Consider the following 12,802-nt stretch of genomic DNA (forward strand, 5'->3'; position numbering starts at 1 on the left):
TTATTTAGCCGCAAAGGAAGAGATTTACGTTTCAAAAGAGGTTGAAGAAAGTGCTCTTGCATCAGAGTGCAAATCATGCCGACCAGAAATAATAACCGCAGAAAATCAATATGCGTGTCATGACCTCTCAGTATGAAACAAGCGGCAAAATTCACTTTTACTCATTCAAAGAGTAGAACCCAGAATATAATATACCCACCAGAGAAAACAATTTTTGGAACAAGCAGCATTTTGGCACGAGGTAAAAGTCGTGTGTTGCCTACCAGCCCCCTTTTACACTCTGTTAGATGGTTCGAGCATTTCGGCGGGATCACGGCTCTTTTGGCGCGTGTTGTAAATGCCCTTTGAATTATAATATTTGCGCGTTATTGTATAGTGATCGAGGATATACACAATACCAAAGGCAAGTAAATATTTTCCTCAGTTTGCTTTTTCCTGGAACCACGATTTCTGTGTCGTCAAACCGGCTTCACCGATGTGCTCGAACTCCGCATGCGACAGCCATAACAAGCTGCTCCTCTACCTTTTAAATAATAAAGTTCTCTCTTACCTTATATCGGCGAACAAAGTTCCTGTTCTTCGGACATAATGCGAAATAACATCCAGAACTCTTCACGTTGAACTTTTGAAACCATTTCGGCGACAATATGTAACTTACCAGGTAACGTACTGAATATTACTTTGGAGGGTTCGAATTCGACCTTCATGAAGCGCTAGATTTTGCCTTTCGCTTGAGTAACGAAAAAAATATTTCTATTTTTCCAAGACTTTGCAACAAGACCCTTTTTTAACACCAACCATGAATTCAATTATTTTCCTTAAGCGATTTTGACGAGAACCATAGCTGAGTTAAAATATCTCGCTCCGATGGTATAAATTCGGCGCGCAGAAGACAAGCTCTGATATTCGACGCAATTTTGTGTCCTGTCCTAAAATGAGTTTCTTGACAGATGAACTGACAGAAAGCGATTAATGTGCACACCTGAGGTGCGCAAGGAAATGTGTCAAGACTAACGCCTTGTAGTTACTTGAGTCCAGTTTGTGGGTATCTCCATGGAAATTAAGGATCCCTGGTGCGTGCGCGAAAATCGACCTTGCGGCTCGTAATGACAGTCAGGAAACAGAAAAGTAGTAGCCCTGAAACGTCCACCGCCTTTCACTCTAAAAGTCCCTGTGAACATTGCGAGAACTCTAATGTGTACTGGACATTGATCATGAAATGTCCTAAATGCGTTTGGCACGTTTACTACAAGATCTGTCCTATATGCGATCACCAGATTCCCGATGGGAGAAATTACATGAAAGAGGGCTTTCGTCGGTGTCACGATTGGGGAGCAGTTACACACAAAAACGCGAAGACGTTGGAAACCAATTTCTATTTCCCTTCTAAAGAGGAGAACGAAGATGAAGATTAATTAATTTCCATTCCTTACAAATCGCTGTGTATTTGACTCTTTTTGTCATTGTTTTTCAATAAAGTTTTTAAAACGGTATCTCATTTGTGGTTTTATTGCTAGCAATTATTAGTGGCGTGTTTTAATTGATCCTTGTTAAGTTATTTAAAATTGTTTATATTGTTTATATTGTTTATCCTGTAGAGCTAATTTGTATTCAACTTTGGGCTTATGAACTCGCATAGTTAACTGACTAACGGTACGTGAAACTCTGGGACTAATAGTTTTTCAGTCCTCGAGATATAACGGAGAAAACATCAGACAAAATTGAAATAGAGAGTTTTCAGCTCCACTTTGTGTATATGTGTTTTGTTTATATATATCCGAGCTTTAGAGCTAAATAAGAAGACATAAACTAAATTGAAATAAAGACTTTTCAACTCCACTTTGTGTATGTGTTTTGTTTATATGTCTGAGTTTTAGCGTTGCTAGGTGATCGCTTCTCTTATTCCTATTTTCTTTTAATAGACGGTCTGAAAACCGGGCTCAAGTTACTTAACAGGCAAGCCAAGGCAAGCCTATTGTTTCTATTGTATAAGGGAGACGCTCATTAGTAAACCTATACCGAATTAGTATGCGGAAAGGCATGTTAATATAAATGATTTACCTATACCTATACGTATACCTATACACCAACGAGGCTTAATTTCATCCTTCTATGACTACTCAAGGGTCACCCTCTCTCCTTGTAAACAGACCCTAAGACATGGGTGCACCATGATCATAGGTGGCAAACCGTTCAATTCACTTTGTTGTCTGGTCCGTGACTCCACACTGGATGACGTCAGCGCGGAAGCCGACCAGAAACCACTGATTATGGGGTTCCCATAGAGTCAACTCTCGCCTTGCGGACATCCCGTTATCACGGACACTCCGATAATATGGACAGAGCTAAATCCCAGGCAAAAACAATTTTAATACAGACGTTTGGCTAATTAAAGTAAACTACCGCTATTACAGACTCTCGCTAATAAGGACACTACGGCTCGAGATCCCGACAAAATTGTTCATGTGGTAAAAATTGTCATATCAATGCTGTTTGTCTTAAATTTGAACCTAAATCTCTCTATTATCACAACAAAAGTGACCGGTGAACAATATCTAACTAGTCGTGCCAAATACTTTCAAGTACTAAAACAAAAGAAAACAATGAAATTAGATTGTAAAACTACAGAGGTCCACTATCTAAATCGACGTTTACTAAAAAAAAAATCACTCTATCAGTTCATGACTAGGCAAATGATTAAGCAATAGTTACCACTTGAGATAATGATCTTGGATGCAAAAATGCTTACGTTTTAAATAAAGTAAATTTTGGATAAGGCAGTACTTCAGTCAAACCATTGCGCCACAATTATCGCACTTACAATTGCAGGGAATTTCATCCGAAGCGAGGGCTGTTTCGATGGCGTTCCCTAAAGACTACGCATTTTTTGTGCTTATCTTGTTTCCTTGTTCTCTCCATGTAGTTCATGCATTGAATTACGCTACGTTTAGTTCTGGTGACGGCAATTTCATGTTGCATTGGGCCTATAGCAACAACAAGCTGGTTTTCAACATGACTTGTAAAGCAGCCGGATGGTGTGCAGTGGGTTTTACAGAAAATCCTGGCGGTGGAGGCATGGTAGACTACGATATCGCTACCGGAGGGGTCGCTGCTAATACATCTTATCTTGAGGTAAGTTTGTACGTGACCGACTGTACTTTTAGGGGAGTAATATAGGTAAATTGATCGTTTTACCTGGTTGCTAAAGAAAGATTGTTTGGATGAATAGTGATGAATAATGATATATTCGTTTGACAGTAATGTGAATAGCGGCGATCTAGGCTAAGATATGAGTTCGCCTTCAGAATAATTATTATTTTTGTGAAATACGGATCGAGTAGAAAGCAACAATTTGCGTACTCAGAAAGACAGTGTTGCATCTTGGTTGTTTTGGTAAAAAAAAAGTTACTTTTTGAACAATGTCCAGTTGATTGCCAAGATACCCACTATCTTTTCAGTCTATTTACAGTGAAAGACGGCGTAGAATGATTTTAATTTGAATTAAGACTGCTTAGTGGAAAAAGCATAGTGTTCAACAAAACCGCCGAAGCTAGCATTGCATTGACTGAATTGGGGTTAGCGCAGCACGAAACATCTGCACGTCCGCCTTATCGTGTGCCAACTACGCTAAATACTTCTGCGGAAATTTTGGACTTTTAGACTTCAGAACATTCGCGTCTCAAATCTTCCCAGCTATTGCTGCAATATAATTCATGTCAGAAACACAAATCAGTTGGAGACACCAAAGCGCCTTTTTCGGATTTTAAGGCAATATTGAAGACCCTAGCGTTTCTTTTCTGTGAAGAGAGAATTTATTGTTGTTAAGTTATTTTGCTTTCGCTGATAAAAATATGAAAAGCCAATGTAGAAATCCAATATTCTTTAGTCTTAACTTCTCCAAGTTGCAAATAACTTGCTGTTCATTAGGCGTACTAATAAAGTTACAGTATTTCACAAAGTCATAACTGTATTTAGTCTTCAAACTGTAATCAACCCGTGAGAAGCCGTTATCCATTTGTGAAGCTTTGGAAGTAGGTACAGTTTCAAAACAGGTTTGGGTTTCCACCAATAGTATTCTAGAGATGATTTTTGTGCTCTCTAATTTGACTCGTTGTGTTAATGTCCGTGATCTGTAACGCTTCGCTAGCTTAGGCTTAAAAACGAGAGTGTTGTGAGGGTTTCTTTGGTTACATCTAGTCTTGGTTACGTTTTCTTTGTTATCTTTTGACTGTACCAGCGATATGGTCTTGGATTAAGCTTCTACACTAGAGCCAGATTCTGTTGTGATCATTGTCTCCGGGGTAGCAGCAGGCATAAGAGATTCCGTGCCTTCAGCCGGCAGCCGGCGAGGGTCCCCAGGAAAAGGCCTTTCCCAGGGAGGTTTTTTAGAGTTTTTCCTCGTCCGTCAATTTACCCTTTTGTGAAGGCAAAACCTGTTTCCACACTAGTGTTTAAATGAAAAAGCTGTTTTCACAATTCTTTGGACAAAGCATTATATCTGCCTCACTACAGCCGAAAACTAACTATATGACACAAGCCGTGCGGCGTGATATGAAATCACGCTTGCAAGTCACTTTGCGCAGAACCAATGTGCGTGAAAATTCTTTATGAGCATCAGGTACGAGTAGCCACTGGCACGAGAAAACGGCTGTTAGAGAACGAATGATTTATTTGCTTTACTCAAGACATTTTTCGTTGACATAGAAGTCTATTAATATTTACGATTTTGTATACTCAAGGTTTCATTCTTTTCTGGTTTGGTTTGGTACGATTGTTTCTGATGCAACAATAGCTTGTAAGCCTTTTTTAAACAAAACTCTTTTTATGATCCTAGAATCTATATTTAAGGATATTGTGTATAACCTGAAAAAATGTTAAATTTGACTATTAAAGTTCTCAGGGGAATTTTTTTAAAAAGTCATGAAAGTGTGAAGAAATTGTAATAGATAACCAAAGAATCAGTTTAAAAACTTTCAAATTCAACTTTTTCAGTATACGTTAATAAAATAAACATGGTAGTGCGTTATTTCTCCAATAATGAAAGACATCTTTGGAATGTATACAAGGCCGGTTGGTTTGACGCACTCTGAAGTATTGTACGTTTTTGATATTGCTCTAGTATAGAGCAGATCTAAAAACAACTCATTGTGATTCGCATGACATGAAAATGATTTAAGTTTAATAACCCGACTTTTGAATACCAACAAGAAAAAGACCGGCTCGACAAGTACCCTTTCTGCATAGTTCGCCGTCTTTCTGGAACATTATGAAAGAACTCCGACGTTTTGGCTTTTTCATACATGTGATCTAGCCAGAATTTAATCCAATTTATTCGAGTAATATCTGAAAAGACCGACCGTTTATACAGTCCAGTGACGTCACTACTCCTGTGCTTTTATTCATGCAAAAAGTAAAACACGATTTTCAAGTGGCAAACCTAGAAATATCGTTTGAAAATGTCTATATGATACAGGACAGCTAACAGAATTGCTTTACTCTTTTCGATCGTAATTCATGTTTAAAGTTCAAACTATTAACTGTATGCAGTACCCTGAAGTCTGAATCGGTTGTAATTCAAACTCGGTAGCAACCACGCATAAATACACACACGGAACTCTTAGTTCAAAAACACAGAAATTTCCTTTAATTGAAAAGAAGCTGTTTGGTCCTTAACGAAGAAAAAATGATTACACTTGACGGTGAAAATAGCAAAAAGGTCGAATGACAACATGACACTTCGCGGGGCACCCAACGACGTATTTCAGTATTTAAACGGTAGATATAGGCATATTTTTATCCCCTAAAAATTTTTCATCTGTTCGGATTTCCTAGCTGAAAGTCTAGTGATCCGAAAATTATAGGGATGAAAACTTACCTTTTCGAAAATTTCAGCCAGAAAAAAGGCTCCCGAAAGTTCTAGGTGACCTTTTTAGGGTAAAAATCCGTTAAAAATGGGCAGTTATACCCTTTTTAAGATGTTCGAAAATCCTAGGAGAGGCAGGCAAGCAAGAAATTTTACAACAAATGTTCCCAAAAATTCTAGATCTCAAATCGTCTTTCGAACAGATATTTTCCGAACTTGTCGTTGGGTGCCCCTGACTTCGCAAAAACAAAACCACTGCGGAAACCACAAAGCGGCTCTAAGTGTAAAACCTCTGAATGTTGCAAAACAAGTTGTTTGGTGCCCCTTTTACCGTACCTTAACCAAAAATACCCTTAGGTAAGCACGAATCAGTTTACATACTTTCAAATTCGAAATTGTCAGTACGTTGATAAAAAACCATGGTAGTGCCTTATTTCTGTTTACAAATCTCCGTTAATGTACGTAGAAGCTCGGCGCACAAAGCCAAGGAGTTTGTTGGCTTTCGCACACTGTTCAGTCAATTGCTTGTCCAAAGTAAGATTGCTTGACACCCACACACCACGGTCTTTCTCTGTATCGGGAGATTCCAAAGGCATTTCGTTGATATTATAGTTGGGCTGTACAGGCGGTTTTTTGCGGGTGATACACTGGTATTTACACTTGGACTGATTAAATATGAGCCCAGATGATTCGGACCAACTGACAAGATCGTTAAGATCTGATTACAAGGCATTACAGGCTGCGATGGAATCGATGCTCTTGAAAATATGGTATCATCGGCATAACAGGCAACTCTCGATGTCTTAACAGTATTTGGTAGATCATCCACAAACAACAGAAACGATATCGGCCCTAGCAGGGATCCTTGTGGTACCCCGGATGTAACCGGCAATTCTCGGAAAGTGGCTCCTAGAACTGTAACCTGTTGCTTGCGTCCCTGTAAGTATGAACGGAACCAGTCGTGAAGTTTGCCAGTAATGCCGTATTGGTGCAACCTTCCAAGTAACTTGGTGTGATCCACTTTGTCGAATGCCTTACTCATGTCAAGCTATATAATGTCTATTTGTTTACCGGCGTCGGGTTGACCGCCAATGTAATGTAAGACACTGGTGAGCTGAGTCACACAGGACCTACCAGCTAATAAGCCAGGCTGTTCGCGACTGATGAGGTGGGATATATCATCTCGTAGACCCGCCAGAACGCAGCGCTCGAGAACTTTAGAGATGACAGGGGGAAGGGAAATAGGGCGGTAATTCTCCACAAAATAAGCAAAAAAAACGGCATAAGCAAGTAACACAGTAAACATATGTCAAGCTATTAGACAGGGGAAGTTGAGAAAAATTACAAAATGTTTACTATCCCAGTTTTCATAACTCCAGGTAGATTGTTTTTTTTATACATTGTTTTGAAAAAAAGGAACGACAAACACACCGTCGCAAGGAACCTGAATTGATGTTGTTACAGTAAATCATACATTGCGCTCGCAACCTACATATTAGACAGTTATCTGCTCAGCAGATAACTAACTAATCTGTAGATGCACTGGTTTCTAAAATTAGCAGTAGGCTCTTAACCAATGAGAAGACAGATATGAAGTACAGTGTATAAAAACGTCATTTATCCGTTTACAACGTTTACCGGGCGAGAGTTTATCTACTCTGGAGACCGTTTACGAATTTTCAAATCCTTCAGCCCTTAGCAAGATCGCTTGAAATCTTCCAAGGCATGCACGCGTCCATGGATACGTTTCAATTTCAATTAACCAAAGTTAGACAAGCCAGGAGCCCATAACCCTGAGTGAGCAACTTCCATGCGCTCCGCGTGTCACGGCGTTTTCACCGACCAGTTTATTTTTAGAACGGTTTTGGCGCGAATTTTGAATATCTTTTAAATTCCACAAACCAGTCACTTAAACCTACAGACCCAAAAATGATATTTTTTACCTTTTAATAACGTTTAGTCTCCCTTTTTGATATCTTATACTTCGAATGCCCTCATAGACATGGTGGAGATTCTATTTTCGTGCAAACAGTGCCCTAAAATGTGTCTACAAATAAATTGGTCCTAGTATGTGATTTGCTCGCTTCTGGTCATGGGCTCCTAGCGAAACCTAAAAGCGGAGTTGCAACAAACTTCTAGGAAACACATAGAATGTTTTCTGTAAATTAGAAAACGCAGAAAATCTCTTGAAATTATGCAATAACCAATAAAACCAAGCAGAAGTTTAGAATGAACGCTTATCAAATTTTGAAAAAATTGATAAAGTAAAGGAAAAACAGACAAGCTAAGTAATTACTTGTGAAAATGCAAACTTCCTCTGCAGGCATCAAAAACTCACTATGTGAACACTTGTTTAAGTTACAGCCAAAGCTCTTGCAAGCAACCAGTGCTTTTTTAAATTCGAAAAACTGGTCGTTACTTAAGTGCTGATTACGAGAATGAGCACTCGTAGGCGACTGCATGCATGGTCAAACACTAGAGGGTGGTGTCATTAAAAATTCGTAAAAAAAAAAACAAAAGAATATATGTAATTAGTGACTTTATATCTGACATAGACACGGCTAAACTTTACTTCCAATTACAACTTACCCAAAATAACCCAAACTGACTGTATATGTGTCTACAGGATTACTGGAGCACCAGCAGGTCAGCACCACCAAAAGATGCTGTTAACAACTTTGAGCTAGTTGAAGCCACGGAGATGGGTGGATATACCAACGTGAAATTTGAAAGAAATTTGACGACAGGAGAATCAAACATAGATGTTCAGTTTACGGTAAAAATGTACAACAAATATTCCAGTAACATGTGTGAGTGAACTCTGCCGAGCTAGCCTTTACACTAGACGGTTAAGTAAAACTTACGAGCTGCTATGTGTTACTTAACCAAAGATACGTGTGTGAAGGCCTAAGAACAATTTCAAGTTCTTTTACTTTGCATCTCATTGAAGTCGGAAACTTGAAAACGATTCAAGAAAAAAAGCTTCAAGTGACTTAAAAACCATCCTTAAAACCAACTTTCGGAACTTGCGCTTTCTTGAGCTTTGTTTGAGGCAAAGCATGTCAATCAATCTTAATTATATTGCGTGCCTGGGAAAAAAGACTTAAGTTAACCTGAAGTAAAAAAAGAATCATTTGTGTCTGAAGCTTTATTTTATATCATACTATTTTTCACGAAAAAGGTACCCCTTTCGTATACCTTCTAGCTCCTTCTATTGACGAACGGTATCCCTTTAACATACCTTGTTTAGAACTTTCATTCCTTTTAACTGCTGTAAATACACTGTCTTTTAAAAAGGAATCAATCACAAAAATAGAATGTTTTCTCAACTTCAGTTATAAAGCCATAAAACTCATCTGTTTGCGACATTTTTGAGTTAGGGTACCGTTACTGTTTTCATTAATAGACAATTGGAATGTAGATAACGCGTGCAGTAATTGAGAAAACAAACTTAAAATTTCCCTTCAGTTCATAAAAGTTTATAAAACACGTTTTAAATTCGGCTATAAAATCGCAACAAGTGCACTTTATGAGTACCGTAGGCCTTTAATTTAAAAAAACACTTCGCAAACTTGTCAATTGATAATTTTCAGTTACAAGTTACTGCTGGCTTTTTACATAGTTTCTTTCTTTGTCTACCTTTGGAAATCAGTTCAATACTGAAGTCTATATTGTCTGGGCTATGCACTCAACTACGGATGCCAATTCAGCGTCGGCAACTTTGAGCCCATTCCATACTAACAGGGGAAGATCAGCAAATAAGCAAAACCTGATCGCTATGGCCATGGCTGCAGCGATGACACCTACCACCACTACCATGATGATGCCATCCACATCTGTTGTTTCTACGCCTCAACCAACAGGTAATGACAGATGTTAATGTAAATAATATAGTCCCGGATTCTAATTAACTTGATTACTTCCCGCAATTACTGGCAGTGGAACCTCAATATAACGAAGGGCCAAGGGACGGGCAAAATTTGCTCGCTATAACAAGGTTTCGTTATATATCGAGGTTGATTTTGATATATTTTACTATTACTAGGGTAAAGAAAATCATTCGTGATATCGAGGACTTCGTTACATAGAGGTTCGTTATATCATGAAGTTCCACTGTACGTAATTTGTCAGAAAAAGCTATGAATGACCAAACAAAGAAGATTTACATCATTCTTCTACTTTAATAACTTTTCATCACCCCACAATTCAAAAAAATTATAGCAAATATTCCAGTAACAGTAGACAGATTGTCTAAACAGGCGTGATCAGATTACGAGTGATCGAAGGTCCAAACACGCGTGGTCAAATTGCCTTCTGTGCATCGGCATTCATTCTTAGTGGAAGTCTGAAAAAAGGGTGGCTACATACATGCGACGCATACGCAAGAACAACCTGGAGATTAGGATTGAGGGCTCCTCTTGTCACCTGCACTTATTCTTAGAATTTCGCAGATTTCACCCTCGCCATTCTTATAAAATATGTTCTTTAAATGATTATGTATAATCTTGCATAATCCGAGACCCCGCGCGAGCAACTGACTGCCCTGATTTCCACTGTAAATGTCAAATTGCTTGGGTAAACGGGATTTAACGTTAAGTCACATATTTCAAATCGTACAGCACCTCACATTTTCTTCCGGCTTTCGAACTGAGACCAAAACCTCTGCACAGATTTTTTTCTTCTTTTTTACAATTCGACAGCGCTCTAGTAAATCTATTTTGAAATATTTCCCTGCTGCTTCATCCGCTCACTCGTTCAGGGAATTCTCGGCATCCGAACCTAGGGTTGTTTCGATGGCGATTCTCAAGAACTACGCATTTTTATACTTATCTTGTTTCCTTTTTTTTCCATGTAGTAGACGTATTGAATTACGCTGTGTTTAGTGCTGGTAACGGCAATTTCATGTTGCATTGGACCTATAGCAACAACAAGCTGCTCTTCAACATGACTTGTAAAGCAACCGGCTGGTGTGCAGTGGGTTTTACAGAAAATCCTGGCGGTGGAGGTATGGTAAACTACGATATCGCTGCCGGCGGGGTCTCTGCTAATAACACATCTTATCTTGAGGTAAGTTTGTATAATGTGACCGGTTGTACTTTTCGGAAGTGAAGTAAACTATAAGTTAATTGATCGTTTACCTGGTTGCCAGACAAAGATTGCTTAGGTGAATAGATACATATAGCACTTTGTAATAATTGTCGCACTTTGTAATAAAATTGTCGCACTTTGTAATAAAAAACCTATCGCACTTTGTAATAAAATAAGCTGTCGTAATAAACTTCAAATAGATGGTCAGAGGACAAGTAAACCCAATAACAAGAATTCTAATCGACAACAACAACAATAACAACGACAATAACAATAATAGTTGTATATTGTTATTATTATTAACATATTCAGGATTTGAGACAGATACATAAGGTGGGACGAATTCTAAAAAGTAAAATCTCATTTACTTTTGTACTGAACGAAGGAGGAGAGGCATCACTGCCCACACTATTCTGTTTACTGAACTTGTTACTACATAGAAATATACTCGTTTATGTCTTTCCATACGATGATAAACAATTATTGGATGAGGTTTTTGTGATATCCAGAGTCATTAATAATTCGTAAAGGAAAAAACAAACAAATTATATTTAATTAGTGTCTTTATATCTGACATAGACACGGCTAAACTTTACTTCCAATTACAACTTACACCAAAATAACCCAAACTGACTGTATATGTGACCTACAGGATTACTGGAGCACCAGCAGGTCAGCACCACCAAAAGATGCTGTTAACAACTTTGAGCTAGTTGAAGCCACGGAGATGGGTGGATATACCAACGTTAAATTTGAAAGAAATTTGACGACAGGAGAATCAAACATAGATGTTCAGTTTACGGTAAAAATGTACAACAAATATTCCAGTAACATGTGTGAGTGAACTCTGCCGAGCTAGCCTTTACACTAGACGGTTAAGTAAAACTTACGAGCTGCTATGTGTTACTTAACCAAAGATACGTGTGTGAAGGCCTAAGAACAATTTCAAGTTCTTTTACTTTGCATCTCATTGAAGTCGGAAACTTGAAAACGATTCAAGAAAAAAAGCTTCAAGTGACTTAAAAACCATCCTTAAAACCAACTTTCGGAACTTGCGCTTTCTTGAGCTTTGTTTGAGGCAAAGCATGTCAATCAATCTTAATTATATTGCGTGCCTGGGAAAAAAGACTTAAGTTAACCTGAAGTAAAAAAAGAATCATTTGTGTCTGAAGCTTTATTTTATATCATACTATTTTTCACGAAAAAGGTACCCCTTTCGTATACCTTCTAGCTCCTTCTATTGACGAACGGTATCCCTTTAACATACCTTGTTTAGAACTTTCATTCCTTTTAACTGCTGTAAATACACTGTCTTTTAAAAAGGAATCAATCACAAAAATAGAATGTTTTCTCAACTTCAGTTATAAAGCCATAAAACTCATCTGTTTGCGACATTTTTGGGTTAGGGTACCGTTACTGTTTTCATTAATAGACAATTGGAATGTAGATAACGCGTGCAGTAATTGAGAAAACAAACTTAAAATTTCCCTTCAGTTCATAAAAGTTTATAAAACACGTTTTAAATTCGGCTATAAAATCGCAACAAGTGCACTTTATGAGTACCGTAGGCCTTTAATTTAAAAAAACACTTCGCAAACTTGTCAATTGATAATTTTCAGTTACAAGTTACTGCTGGCTTTTTACATAGTTTCTTTCTTTGTCTACCTTTGGAAATCAGTTCAATACTGAAGTCTATATTGTCTGGGCTATGCACTCAACTACGGATGCCAATTCAGCGTCGGCAACTTTGAGCCCATTCCATACTAACAGGGGAAGATCAGCAAATAAGCAAAACCTGATCGCTATGGCCATGGCTGCAGCGATGACACCTACCACCACTACCATGATGAT

The sequence above is a fragment of the Porites lutea genome, chromosome 4, assembly GCF_958299795.1.
Source record: "Porites lutea chromosome 4, jaPorLute2.1, whole genome shotgun sequence".
In the NCBI taxonomy this organism is placed as follows: domain Eukaryota; kingdom Metazoa; phylum Cnidaria; class Anthozoa; order Scleractinia; family Poritidae; genus Porites; species Porites lutea.